Below are 15015 nucleotides of genomic sequence, written 5' to 3'. Positions count from 1 at the left end.
GGTAGAGGTCAGGGATGTGGTAAAATATCGCATGATACACAGGGCTCCCCCCTGCCCCCGTGCCACATGACCACCACTACCATTTGCAAGTGAATTATCTGGCCCAAATGTTAATAGTACCAAGACTGATAAATCCTGACCTACATGAAGTTCTAGGATTTTGACAGTAAGTGTGTAAAGAAGAGTTACATGTAAGAAATATGTTGGAACTAAAATTGATGATGCAATTGACATGAAATACGTATTCCAAGCAGAACGTGTTTGGAAACGATATAATGAACTAAATCAGGATGCACTTAATGCTTTATCTTTATTTCATAAAACAAATGCATATACAGACAGGGCTTTGCATGTGTCACACACTTGTCTAAGTACATTATAATTATTAACTTATTCTCACAACAACTCTATGGGATTGGTAACATTATTTTCCACAAATAAGTTAACTGCTATACCAAACCACCTCCAAATATCAGCTTTTTATACAATTGAGGTTTATTTTTCACTTATGTCAGAGTCTAATGTGAGTTTGATTTGGCTTCTCTATCCCTTTTAGAGAAAAGGTTATCTCCAATGCACCATGTTCTGATTCCTTAGCCAAAGATACACATATTAAAATGGTTATTTTATTACACTAAGTTTGTGTGGTTTGTTTTTCAGTAATGGACCACCAGAACATGTATTCCAGGAATACAAGATTAGTTTAGAATTCAAAATCGATCAACATAATTCATCATATTAATGGACTAGGGAAAAATAGTATATAATCATCTTAATTGATGCAGAAAACATTTTGAAAATATTCAACACACATTCATGGAAAAAACATTCAGAAAACTAGAAATAGAGGTAAATTTCTAAATTACTTCTAAAAAGAAGTAAATTTCATAAACAGTATTTGGGAAAACTCCACAGGCTGAATACCTTTTCACATATAATCAGGAAAAATGCAAGGATGTGTGTTTCCACAATTTCTATCCAGTTGTTTACTGGAGGAGCTAGCTGGTGCAATAAGGCAAGAAAAGTAACAAAGATTGAAAAGAGAGAAATAAAACCTATTTTACTTGCAGATGTTGTGTTGTGGCTGTATGCATATAACTATACACAAGATACAAAAGAGCTACCATGTTTTATAAGTCAGTGTAGGAGGACATAAGATATAAGGTCAATACAAAAAAAAAGTAATTGGGTTTCTATGTTCTTATATTTCTACATATTTTTAAATTTATAAAGCAATTTGAAAATTAAAATATACTGTTTACAAAAGCATAAACCATTCAAGACCTTCACACTGAAAACTACAACATCTTGGGGGAGAAATTAAAAGAGACCTAATAGATGAAAAGCTATGCTCTGTTCATATATCAAAAGATTCAACAGTATTATGTCAATTTTGCCCAAATAAATCTATGTATTCAAAATAATCTGTATAAAATCTCCTTATTATATTAGCTGATTCTAAAATTCATACAGAAATGTAAAAGAAACCCAAAATAGTCAAAATAATTTGGAAAAAAAAATAACATATATGAGGACTTACACCACTAGAGTTCAAGATTTAATATGAAGCTACTTTAATCAATGCAATGTGTTATTGGTGCAAGGATAGAAATAAGTTTGTTTGTTTGTTTGTTTTGCGGTACACGGGCCTCTCACTGCTGTGGCCTCTCCCGTTGCGGAGCACAGGCTCCGGACGCGCAGGCTCAGCGGCCACGGCTCACAGGCCCAGCCGCTCCGCGGCACGTGGGATTTTCCCGGACCAGGGCACAAACCCGTGTCCCCTGCATCGGCAGGCGGACTCTCAACCACTGCACCACCAGGGAAGCCCAGAAATAAGTTTTATTGCAACAGAATAGATAGTTCCCAAATAGATGCACACATATATGGTCTCTCCAAAATGTGACAAGTTAATTCAATGGGGAAATAAACATTTTTAAACCCAGAATTCTATAATTCTTAGAAATCATATCTAGAAAACACTCTCTGGCTCTATTTTTGTTTAATTACTGCTTTCGTCTCATTACCCATGAATGAAGCTTTCTGGTCTCCACACTCACCTCCGCATGTCAAATTACAGATCCAATAGAAAAATAATATAATCTAAATTGAATTATTTGGCTCTGCATTTAGTTATTTGAATTCTTGAATTCTAAAGTTCTGAACCTTTGATTTATCCAATGTCTTTTCTCAAATATCTCTGAAGTATCTTTTAAAGAGAACTCAAAAAAATGTCCTTGCATCTCTGTCTAGCTATACATAATTTACCTGTCAGGGAAGCAATATACAGTAAATGATATAAATATTGTATCAATTGGAATTTTTGAAGGAACCAATTTACTCTCTGTAGGTTTTTACCAGTGCCTGAAAACACTATTCTAGATTATATAAAATTTTGAAACGTTTCTTATCTTTGTAATATCATTTTCTCTTTATTTGTGATCCACATATATTGTTATTTTAAGTGTGTGCTCAGTCTACCTGTTCTATAATTTAGTTTATATTAAATCTTAAAGACTAAACTCAATAGGTAATGCCAATCCTACTGGTGAGTAAGTCCTTTAAACATACTCATTAACATTTTTATGTTTTAACTTAGCAGTGGCTTCTACTCAGAGCAAAAATTTTACAATCATAATCATTTGTTTGGGAATAAGGTAATTTTTAAGTGAAGAAAAGTTGATAAAACAGTGTTTCTGAGAGATTATATTTTTAATGTTAGGGAATAATAAAGTACAATGACTGAGCTATCTGATTGACCAAGATAGTTGTTTTATTATATAATTAAGACATCATTAATATAATAGAACATTTTCAATAAACAAGTCTCTGCTTGCAAAACTACTGCCAACGTGATGCAAAAGCACTGGTTGAAAATAAGTATCATACTAAAACCAAGATGATTTTTAAAACATGGGATAATGTTCTCATGGATAGACTTTATTTTTGTAATAAAAGAATATTATATCACAAGATAATATGATCCTGTATGAAGCAGGTGGTTAAGGAGCAAATAAATTACTGGCAGATTTCTAATTATAATACACTTTTAGTCTTTCATGATAAACAACAGATGTGTGTTTACGAAAATACATTATAGTAGAATCAGGTCAATAGAGTTTAAATGAAAAAGGCTTAATTTATCTGTATTCCCATTTGAATTCAAGGGGCTGGCCTATTTAAAAGAGCCATCATTTAGTAACATGAATTCAAAGGAGATTTATTTAAAGGGACCAATGAGTACCTTTTTCATTAATTTTCCAGATAGAAAGGAAGATAATTTCAGAGTGCAAATAGATATGGGAGAAAATAACCAATCAAAACAAAACGTATTAGAGCAGATACAAAAAGAGAATATTATAAAATAATGAAAAGTTAAGTCTAACCACACTATTTCTTAAGTACTGATAGTATATTGAAGTCTTTTACTATTTAACTTTCTTTCTAACATTTAGTAATGTTAAATTGATTTTGTATCATCAATTATCTGAATTTCGATCTTTTGATAAAGAAGGAAAGTAGCATTTTTTTTTTTTTTTGCCGTATATGGGCCTCTCACTGTTGTGGCCTCTCCCATTGCGGAGCACAGGCTCCGGACGCGCAGGCTCAGTGGCCATGGCTCACGGGCCTAGCCGCTCCACGGCGTGTGGGATCTTCCCGGACTGGGGCACGAACCCACGTCCCCTGCATCGGCAGGCGGACTCTCAAACACTGCGCCACCAGGGAAGCCCAGCATTTATTTTTAAGTGCAAATCAAGTAACCAAAATAACTTGAGCATTGAAATATTTTCTGGATGTGAGTTGGAAAAATTAAAATGATGAATTTGGAGTTCAGAGAGTGGTAACAGATCCATTTTTGCTATTAACTAGCTGTGAAACACAGCAATACTTTAAATAGTTGTGCTTTCAAAAACTAACTGATATATTTTCAAACCCTATATTATTCCTTGAAAAGGAAGCAATATTTAACCTCATCTCAGGCCTTATTTCATTATTCTGTATTATTTATATGCTATTAATATGTTTTAAGGAACTGCATTGATGCTATCAAAATATATAGTATTTAAAGCACTGAATTGCTCAATTAATAAAGGCTAGGTTAAGTCATGTTTTTATATACACTTTCTCCATTTTTCCACGTAGTATTTTCTATGCATTATCTAATCCTTTCCTTTTATTTGAATTAACCTATCACACTATTACAATTTAGTATTGGCACAGCTCAACGAAGGAGACTATTTGCTATAGTCTTCCCTCTAATAATATATAATATATATAGAGAGATTTGCATTTGCACATGTAAAATAGCAACAATAATAAAGACAATAGTTGTTGAAACCACTCACAGATGCTTTAGAAGTTTAAAAGCCATTAAGGGGGGACTTCCCTGGTGGCGCAGTGGTTGAGAGTCCACCTGCCAATTGGGGGGACACGAGTTCCATCCCTGGTCCGGGAAGATCCCACATGCCGCGGAGTAACTAAGCCTGTGCGCCACAACTACTGAGGCTGTGCTCTAGAGCCCGCGAGCCACAAGTACTGAGCCCGCATGCCACAACTACTGAAGCCCGTGTGCCTAGAGCCTGTGCTCCACAAGAGAAGCCACTGCAATGAGAAGCCCGTGCACTGCAACGAAGAGTAGCCCCCTCTCCATGCGACTAGAGAAAGCCCGCATGCAGCAACGAAGATCCAATGCAACCAAAAATAAATAAATAAATAGAATTGATTCTTAAAAAAAAATAAATAAAATAAAAACCATCAAGAACACATTCGAAGAAATTCTTATGCACAGGTTCACAAAAGAAATAGGATTTAATCTACATTTTTCCCCCCAATTTTCTATTGCTGTATAACACACCACCACGTTTTGATGGATTAAAAAAGAACCATTTTATGTTACTCACCGACTCTGAAGCAAGAATTCAGCCAAGCACAGTGGAGATGTCTTGTCTCTGTTCCTCACTATATGATTTATGAGGCCACAGCCTGGAACCCTCAAATGCCTGAGAGTAGATCATGTGTGGGCTATGTCACTCATATGTTGGCTGTGTAGACTGAGATGCCTCAAAATCAGGACTCAGTTGGAACTGCCATCCAGGGAGCCTACACATGGCTTCTCCATTTGATCTGAGCTTCTCACAGTGTAGTGACTGGTCTCTGAAAGGGAGATCTAGAGTGGGAGTGTCAGCAAAGCAAAGAGACCAAGGGAGAAAGTGGATGGCCTTTTATAGCCTAGTATCAGAAGCCCCGTAGCATCACTTCTGCTGTTGTCTATTGGTCAAAACAGACACAAGTCTATCCAGTTTCAAGTCAAGGGTATATTAAGCTGGAAACTGTAGAAGGTCTGAAATGTTATCCACCTGTTATATAAATGAGCCAAAGATGATCCCTGTATATTGGCTCTATGTTTAATTCACAGCAGGTGGGGGGCCCATTTGCTCAAAAACCTGTCGGTACCAAACTCAAATTTTTACAACCCAGTTGTTTTAAAGCCAGCCCAAGTAAAAGATATTTTAAGCCATTTTGAAACTACTTTGAATATCCCATGAAACTGTGCTTCAAATCTGCTAGCCATAGATAAGACAAACCCTAGGGTTATAAATGACCCCAAGCTACTGCTGCCCTCAGAGTTCTCTGACCCAGAGACCCTCCCCCCATGATGCTGTTAGTTGACAGCATGTAGACGAGTGAACCCCTTCTCTGATTTTGTTCCCTCCCAGAAGTTCCCTTGCCTTTCTTATTTTCTGGATAGTGGGCCCCATGCTATGACCTCTGGAAGGTCTCCTTGAGAACCGTCACCCTACCGCCACATCCATACAAACCTGTCAAAACACCACCCAAATAAAGTTTATTGTATGCTACTGCCACCTCGTGGTCACATATATTTCCTTGGTCAGCTCCCAAGTCCCTCAAACTCACTACATTTACATGCAAACAAACAAGCCTAACCACAGTGAGTGTGTGTATTGGCAGGAGACAGAAACCTTTCTGGATCAGAGGAACAGACAGCTGATTACTCATAGCAAAATGCAGCAAGCCAGAGTCCCAGTCCCCACAGAGCAATATGATAACAGCCAAACCCAAAACTGAGATTTGGAGGTATAGCTTGCTCGTACACCTACCCATCTCCTCTCCAGAAGGAGAGAGATGTACTTATTAAGTAAATCTTTTTTGTGGTGGGGGGAACAGGCGAGAGGTTCATTACCCTTGGATATAAGCAAATATCTCTAGGAAGGAGAAAGGAAGGGCATTAAGACTAAATCCTCCAGGAGGTTCCTGTTTTTAGAGATTCTCTACAGCTTTCAAGTTTGTCATGCAAACATCCTTTCAGTGCCATTTGCTCACAAGGCCTGGACCACGCTGAAACGTAAGACTATTTAGGGGAAATTATCTCCCAAGACGGTAGAGGCCCACCTCTTGAGAAGGGGGCCAAGCAGGGATAGCTTGTCTCTGTTCCATGTGTCTAAGGCCTTGGCTAGGAAGACACAAAGGGCTTGGGATGAGCCCCTTGCCTTGGGCTGCAATCACCTAGAGACTCCTTTACTCACATGTCTGGTGGATGGAATGTGATGGCTTGAAAGTTCTACTCACCTTGGACTGTTGACTGGAACACATGGCTTCTCCATCTGTATTGGACTTCTCACACATAGGCTTATTGGTCTTAGAGGGAGTTTCTCAATAGATCACTTGCCACAGCAAAGATTTCAAGAGAACCAGATGGAAGCTGCATGACTTTTCATGACCAGCCTTGCAAATCACATAGAATCACTTCTGCCGTACTCAACTGGTTGACACAATCACATGGCTGACTAATATATTATAGGAAGGGACGTAAAGCATACTTGCCAATGGGAGGAGAGCCAAAAAATTAAGGTTACATTTTAAAATGGCCACAATCTTGAAAGATGCTGGGAATATGTCTCAGAGGAATAGTCATCTGACTAAAGAACAGGTATTAGAGTTGGAACATTGGGTAATAAAACAATAAAACTAGGTTGAGCAAGATATTCCTGAATGCCAGGATAAGTAGTTGTGTTTCTCTCTTAGAAAATAAAATTTGATATGTCAAAATTAGTTATTATAGGAAAAATGAGAACTTTGTTAGACTACACTTATTTTATGGTTTACCTTGTTGGGGAGGAAGAAATCTCCCCCTACCCTTCCAAATTCTTCTGGCTGGTCTAAGAATTAAATTGACATGAGAAAGATTAACAGGAGAAAATCAAACTTTAATAACATGTATACATGGGAGAGACCCAGGAAACCTGAGTAACTCACCAAAATGGCTAACGCCCTCATCTTAAATACCATCTTCAGCTAAAGACAAAAGAGGATATTGGGGGCAGTGGTTTGGGACTTCAAAAGGGAAGAAGGCAATTCACGTAAAGATGGGACACAGGGTGAACTCTGATCTTCAGGTCCTGCAGAGTTTTCCCATCACACCCAGTCCATATTCTTGTCAGGTATCACTGATGATAGCTCTGTTCTGGGAACAGGACCTTTAAATTCTTTTAGGTAGTTAAGGAGGAGATAACAAGAAACATTTCCTGAGTCTTTTGCTTCTAAAAATAGTCAGCCTAAATTAATCCTCATGCCAAAGAGACACATTTTAGGGCGGCAAATTTTGCTCCCCTATAACCTATTTACTCATTTATTCTTATTATGTTTTGAGATTTAACAATCTTTACACTATCTCTCTTGGTCTTACCATGCATGAACTTTTAATAGTTTCTAAAATAATTAAAATTTATCTTATGGCTAGAAAACTTTTGAAGAAAATATGCTATATAGCTTATATATCTCTTCAGAAAAAAATGTAAGTATTCAATTAAAAGGGATAAAATTGTAATTGACCGCTTATGTATAATTTAATTGCCTGATAATTCAAAGACTGAGAAAAGTTGTTCTTATTCCAGAGATTCATAGATAATTTATAATAATCTTCCCAATCAAGAAAGAGATGAACCAACATATTTTGGTGCTGGACACCAAGTCAGGCACTTCACTGAAAAGCATTACTTTAATTTTAAAACCTACCCTGCATATTATTTTCCTCATTTTAAAAACTGAGAAAGTAATCTTATGCACAGAAATCTTGAGGGACTTATATACGGTCTCATTTGCCAGTAAGTAGTAGAACCAGAATTCGAACGCAGGCCCCTCTAGACACCATTTGCCTATCTGATACCTGTCATTAGGCAGTTTGGTTGCCTCACATGGTTTCTTTTGTATTTTGATGTGTGTTACCATAAATCAAGTCTAAGACTTGAGTTAAATATTAAACTTATCGGTCCAAGGAAATAGAAATTACTATCTTGCTCATTCTTATGCTAAGAAGTTATATTCTTTAGAAAAATTTCACCTTTTAAAAATACAAACTGAACACAAGATGATCTGATTTCCTCAGATTATCTTCTTATACTTTCAACTGTATCTAGATAAGACAGAGAAATATTTTCAGAGAGAGGTATTGGAATATACATTTATGACTCATATTCAGAGATTTTAAAGGGATTTAATAATAAATAATTTCTATTTTGGAACCTTTACTTCAGAGAAGAAAGAAAGGTTAGTTTAGAGAGATATTCACAGAAGCATAAAGTTGCAAACAGAAGTAAAAATCGCCACAACAAACGTTTTTAAATAACAACGTAATAAGATCCGCTCTTACTTACACCTTACCATTCAGTAAAGTTTGTTAAGCTAGTTTCCTCATTGTAATTCTTATAGTCAACTTTCCTCCTCTTTTTTTTTTTCTCCCCCATCTCTGTGGTAAAGAAGCCAATGCATATGAGTGCCCAGGGAAGCTGTTTAAAAAATTCACTCTTTTACTTCTTGGCCATAAAATAGAAAGTATAATATATTCATACAAATAAATAGACTCACATCTGATTTCCTTATTCATGAACTTGATGCAGTCCCATAGTAGGATATATTTTGCTTTATTATAAAAGACTCTTTTTCCTGTGATTGCACAATGATCCATTAGGGCAAAATGCTTCCCATCCTTGTGCACTCTTCCGTTACCTGGAGCCCATTGGTGTTGCAATGTGACTCAGTATCACTTAGCCTAAGTGAAGACACGTGGAAAGAATGTTGATGATGTTTCAGTGAAAAAAAAAAATGCTGTCTGTAATCCTATGGAAAATACTATAATAGTATTAACACCTATAAAAATAGTAAGAGAAATTAAAATTTTCAGGATATCAGCAAAACCCATGTATTTAGGGAATATACCAGGAAAGAAAATGAATATGAATGTGGAAATGACTTAAAAGAAGAGAAAATTCACTACTTAAATACCCCTACCCACAGGTTCCACTCTGTACTTGAGAGATGAAACCACCTGAGAGAAGAACTATATTTTCTTTTTCACCCCCACTATGGTACCTGTAGAAAGGTTAGATACGTAAGTATATGCACAAAGACTGAAAGAGATGAAAGGACATGCACACTTTAGATATGTTAATAAAACATTTCACAGAAGTCTGATTTGGAAACTGCAGACTTTGATATGGTATGTTGATAAATACAATTCTCGCAGATTTGGGAGACAAAATGACCTATCTTTTTCTTCTCTCTCTTTTAAGAAAAAAAGACATTTTTCAATTTCTTCTTCAGGATGCTAAAATAAAACCACTCAAGAGAGTGAAAGCCACAAAGAAAGAACTATGTGGAGGAAGATGAGACAATATATTAGTTTATGTTTAAGCTGTCGAAGTTCCTCATTTTCCCCTATGACTCATTTTGCTTTAAAATACAAGATCAACGATATAAGCAGTGGCAGTTTTCAGCCCTAATTTTTATCTCAAGCAGAGATTTCACTAACTTCTCTAAGTAAGGCTGAGGAGGCTTTCTTATTTCATAATAAATGCATGTACGTTAACAGTAAATAACAGCTTGTATCATAATTACACTATATTTGTACTTAGGTATGACGTCTAAAAATTTTCAGATTACTCATCTTTTAGTAACTCTGAAGAACTCACTAATTATGATCTCAAATAAAGCTCTTTCAACAGGTAAAAAAAAATCAAAATAATTTTTGATTGGTCCTTATATGAAAACAATAAAATTAAAATATAATTAAAATTATATGGGCACATGTTTCACTTCCTATGAATATTTTAATTAGCTATAAGTAGCATTTGTAGGAGATACTTGCTAAAGAATATTTGAGTATACAAATATCTGAGTATTACAAGTTTAGTCATTATGTGCATTGAGTAGTTCTTCAATAAATATACATCTCTTCGTCCCATTGCTACTTACGTGGTCTAGGTCATCATCATCTTAGACCTGAAATACTGCAATAGTTTCTAGTAATGAGCACTTCTGATCTACTTCCCACACCACAGGGTAAGTTTATTCCAGGTGCAGTGACCTCAATTTTTTGCCACTTGCTTAAAAGCATTTACTGACTTCCTATTGGCTTCTGGATTAAGTGTGTAAACTCCTTGGAGCAGAGGTTGCAAGTTCTTCATGCTCCAATACCTGGTTGTCTCTCCAGGATTCTTCTCCCTTTCCTCTACCCTTGCCACTTGGCAGTCCGGTTTCATGAACATGCCTGCTACCGTTCGTATGTTCGATATACCAGTGGTACCTACTACTTTGGAGTCTTCGTCTAGCTAAATTCTCCTCATTCTTGAAGTCTCAGTTTAGATGCTTTTCCTCTATGAAGCCCTCTTATCCACTCTGGGATTCTTCCCCCTGTGCTGCCGTGGCTTTAATGGCTTACCGACTTGTTCATATTTTACTGAATTGTGAGTCGTTGGAAGATTGGAACTGCATCTGTCAGGTATCCGCGTGCATCAGGTGACTGGCATTACATAGTGAAACTGCTCATCATGCTGTAGATGCTCAGTCACTATTTATGGGAAGAGAGACAATTACTGAAGTCGTAAGTACAAAAATACAAACGTTGCTTTCTTTTTTCAATTGAACGAGATTACATTCTGGAATGTTTACTTTTCTACATCTTAAACTGACTTTTTTTTTCTCCTTACAAGTTATATCTTAATTTTCTTGCACAAAAAAAGCCATTTAAGAAATTTCTCTGGTGTCCTAAATAATTCCCATTCTAAACAGGAATCGATACTCAGCTTTTGACCAAACTAAACACAAAAGAATATATATCTGTAAATCATGTCTGTCCTCACCCTGAAAGTACTTACTTTGTTATATTTTACATGGTTTTTATTGTTGACGTCACATCTTCATCTTTTGCAGTTTCCTTCTTTTTTTATATGCCAAAGTACTTTGAATTGTTTTGCTATGTTTAGAAAAACAATTTTACACAGAGCAAAATGGCTCTTCATATACTGTCATTTTAATTAATTCCTTCACATAAGGAATTAATTAGGTATTAATTCCTAATTAATCCAATTCCTTAGGTATATTGGATTAATGATTCTTTGCTAGTGCATGTATTTGTTAAGATACAGGGATAGTTTATGGAGTGTACAGGGTTTTCATAATAATTGTAAATTAATAATAAAATTAACTGCAAGCAATTCTATAGCAATAAAAAGAATGGAGACTGTTTATAAAAATACACAAACTCATAGCATAAGTTTTACTATTGGTATAGTGGGACTCGTGTTTCTGAATAGTGTGATTGGTGAGATGAAGAATATTAAGTTTAAGGACAATTTAACACTTTATTAGGAACTTTCTGATGAGGCTTCTTATCCGTTTTGATTATAAATATCATCAATCTAAATAGTGTTATTTTGCTGTAACGTTTCTACAAATTCATCAAATGACTTTACCAAATGACTTCTGATTTAACCATTTATACAATTATGATAAAAGGCAATAAATTGCATTTTTAAGATTATTCAAATGAAACATTATTTGGCTTGAATAGCTCAAACGTATAAAAGAACCTCAGTCACTTTGCAATGATTCCTGAATTTAAACATAAATGGAATGAATTTCAGAATATTTTACTTGGAGGATTAACTCAAAAGAGCTCAAATGTGTGTCTAACTTATCTAGATAATTACTTAAAGTCCCTGTTTCATTATACTTGAAAGAGGAACTCTAGCAGAGATTAAGGTCTAGATGTTAGCATGTCTTTGCATACTAGGCAATATGTAAACATGTTCTGAGTCTTTCAGACAGTCTTAACTGGAATTTACCAGATGGAAAATAGTCCCGAATGAAAAATAAGTCTAATTTAAATATTGGTAAATATTAGAAAACAACAGTGTGTATCTAAGATGTCAGATAGTAAAGCAATCTTCAGAAGGAAACAAACAAAAGAGTAACATGTAGGTGGAAATACAAGTATAAAAATGAAGAATGAAAGTACATGGCTCTTCAGGTGTACTAAACTAAGCCCAATAAGTAAGAATTTTAATTAAAAATAAAGTATACTTATTTATGTCTCAATTTTCTATGCTACTTCTATTTACTGTAGCTGGTAAATCTTTGCTTGGACATTGCTCCGTATGAAAAGTGACTTGGTGAAAAGGTGAATAGCCTTGTGTGCAAACCAAAACATCTTTCCAAAGATGTACATTCTAATTTAGGAGTCATTTGGAGATGTCTCTTAATTCTCAGTTGTCTGATGACACTTAAAAAATTTTAAGTTTCTTTATCACACATCACGCATTGGTAATTGGATTTTAAAAATAGCTTTATTAAATAACTCCTATTAATATAACTCATTAAATAGGAGAGATGAAGATGGATATTTCTATTTTATACATAAGGAAATTTAAGTTCTCTGAGTCCTAATTCCACTCTTTCCATTGCCTAATGCTAATATTGTCTCTCTTAGTCAGATGTTGAATAATTTCATTAATTTAATTCTGTATACATTAGGAATTTTTTTTTTTGCGATATGCGGGCCTCTCACTGTTGTGGCCTCTCCCGTTGTGGAGTACAGGCTCTGGACGCACAGGCTCAGCGGCCATGGCTCACAGGCCCAGCCGCTCCACGGCATGTGGGATCTTCCCGGACCGGGGCACGAACCCGTGTCCCCTGCATCGGCAGGCGGACTCTCAACCACTGCGCCACCAGGGAAGCCCAGGAGTTGTTTTTAATTGAACAGGTTCTTGTTATCTATACTGGTGAATTTTTGCCTAGGTGGTTGTCTATAGTAATGAATCTTTTCTCATTCGTTAAGTGTGCATGTTAATATATGTAAATATATCAAGTACATAGGTACATATGTATGCATGTGTATATATGTATGTATACATAAATATATTTGCATATATATACATTTATATGCATATAAATTCCAATACACCAAGGTAAAAAAAATAAACAAATATTAGTATTTTTCCTGAAAAAAAATTACATATTGCTATTACCTGCAGTTTTAGAAACAACATGTAGAGGTTATGGAGTAATGTTTGCATATTTGTAAACATGAAACATTAAAAATTGGAAGTGTCATATTTGCTTTTCTAAAGGAATTATATATATTTATTTCTTGGAGGAAATTCCCCTCTTTTTACATGGCATAGTTTATTGTAAGCAGTAGTAGTGATACATATAATGATCAATTCTATTTCATTATCTCCCTGTTTATATTCTCATGAAAATTGAAATATGCAATCATGAGAATTGTGTATGTATGGCATATGGTATTCAATAAAGAGAGAATGAATACCTTTTTCAATTACTCACCCATGACTTTTGCAGCTCTGCTTTATGAATACATTTATAAATCAATGGTCCAATTTCTTAAGATGAATAGCAAATGTTTATTTAAACCCTGGGCTATTTACCAACATATACATCAAAAGTTAGGCATTACACAATTATAGAAGATGACTTTCATAACCGCATGTGGCTGTCTGAAGTATCTCCAACTCTACATATGTAGATTTTACCTTCTAAATATTATATTACATAAATTGTAACATGCAGTACTTAGATATGTCTGAATCGTCACAACTCTAAAAATTGAACAATAATTTCAATACCAGTGCATTAGATTAGTTCTATATGTTAAAAAATTCAATTTAACAAATTCATTGTGTCTTTTATGTACTGTTACTATTCTAGGACAATAGTAAATAAAAGGGAGTTATTATGCTCCAAAGTTATTGGAGCTTACGTTCTAGTAAAATTGAAATATAGGAAGAAAGTGTAGTGGATTAAATATTCTTACAAATTCTCTGTCACTCCTCCCCATGGAGAGACAAAGTCTATTTCTTGCCCTTTGAACCTGGATAGCCCCTGCAACTTGTTTTGCCCCAGAAAATGGGGGAGAATTATCATGTGTAACTTCTGATATTGGACGATAAAATATCAGTAGCATCCATCTTTGCTGTTAGGTATAAGTCTTCTTGGAACCTGCCTAGCTCATTCCAGAGTAGAGGTCAAGGTCAAAAATCACCAAGACATTTCGGTGGAAAGACCTCGTTGAGCTCCCCACTGACAGTCTATAGCAACTGCCAGTTTTGTAGGGGAGTCATCTCAAATGTTCCAGCTAGTTGAGCCTCCAGATAACTGCAGCCCCAGCCAATACGATACAGAACAAAACAATTTCCTTGTCAACACTTAGAATCATCCTAAGAAATAATGTGTGGTTGGTTGGTGCTGTGTTAAATCACAACATTTGGGGGTAAAAAAGAAAAACAAAACAGAAGACGTATTTAAACTTTCAAATGATGTTTGTTAGAAGATAAAAAGTAATGCTAATTAAAAAAATAGTACAGTGTATTTTCTTCCCAACAGAGTTTGAAAAGTAGTTGGAATAAATTACACCCAGACCTTCAATATTGTTCACAAGAAAACTAAAAGCAGCCACTCAAGATAATTTTGAACTAGGAATACATTTAATTAGATTATCGCTAACTTACATAAATGGAGAGATTGGAAAACTAACACTTACTTGAAGTTGCAATAAGCATATAGGTGACAGATGTGCTAGTGAGAGAAAAATTAAAGTGACCAACTATGCTTCTCACCAAAGAAGTAAAGCATATCTAATAGGCATATATATTTTAAGTGAACTTTAATAAATTGATATTTTGGTCAATATATGTTTCTTGTGAG

The sequence above is a fragment of the Tursiops truncatus genome, chromosome 5 (genome assembly GCF_011762595.2).
Source record: "Tursiops truncatus isolate mTurTru1 chromosome 5, mTurTru1.mat.Y, whole genome shotgun sequence".
NCBI lineage: Eukaryota > Metazoa > Chordata > Mammalia > Artiodactyla > Delphinidae > Tursiops > Tursiops truncatus.
The sequence above is the reverse complement of the archived record's forward strand: the minus strand, read 5'-3'. Positions refer to the sequence as shown.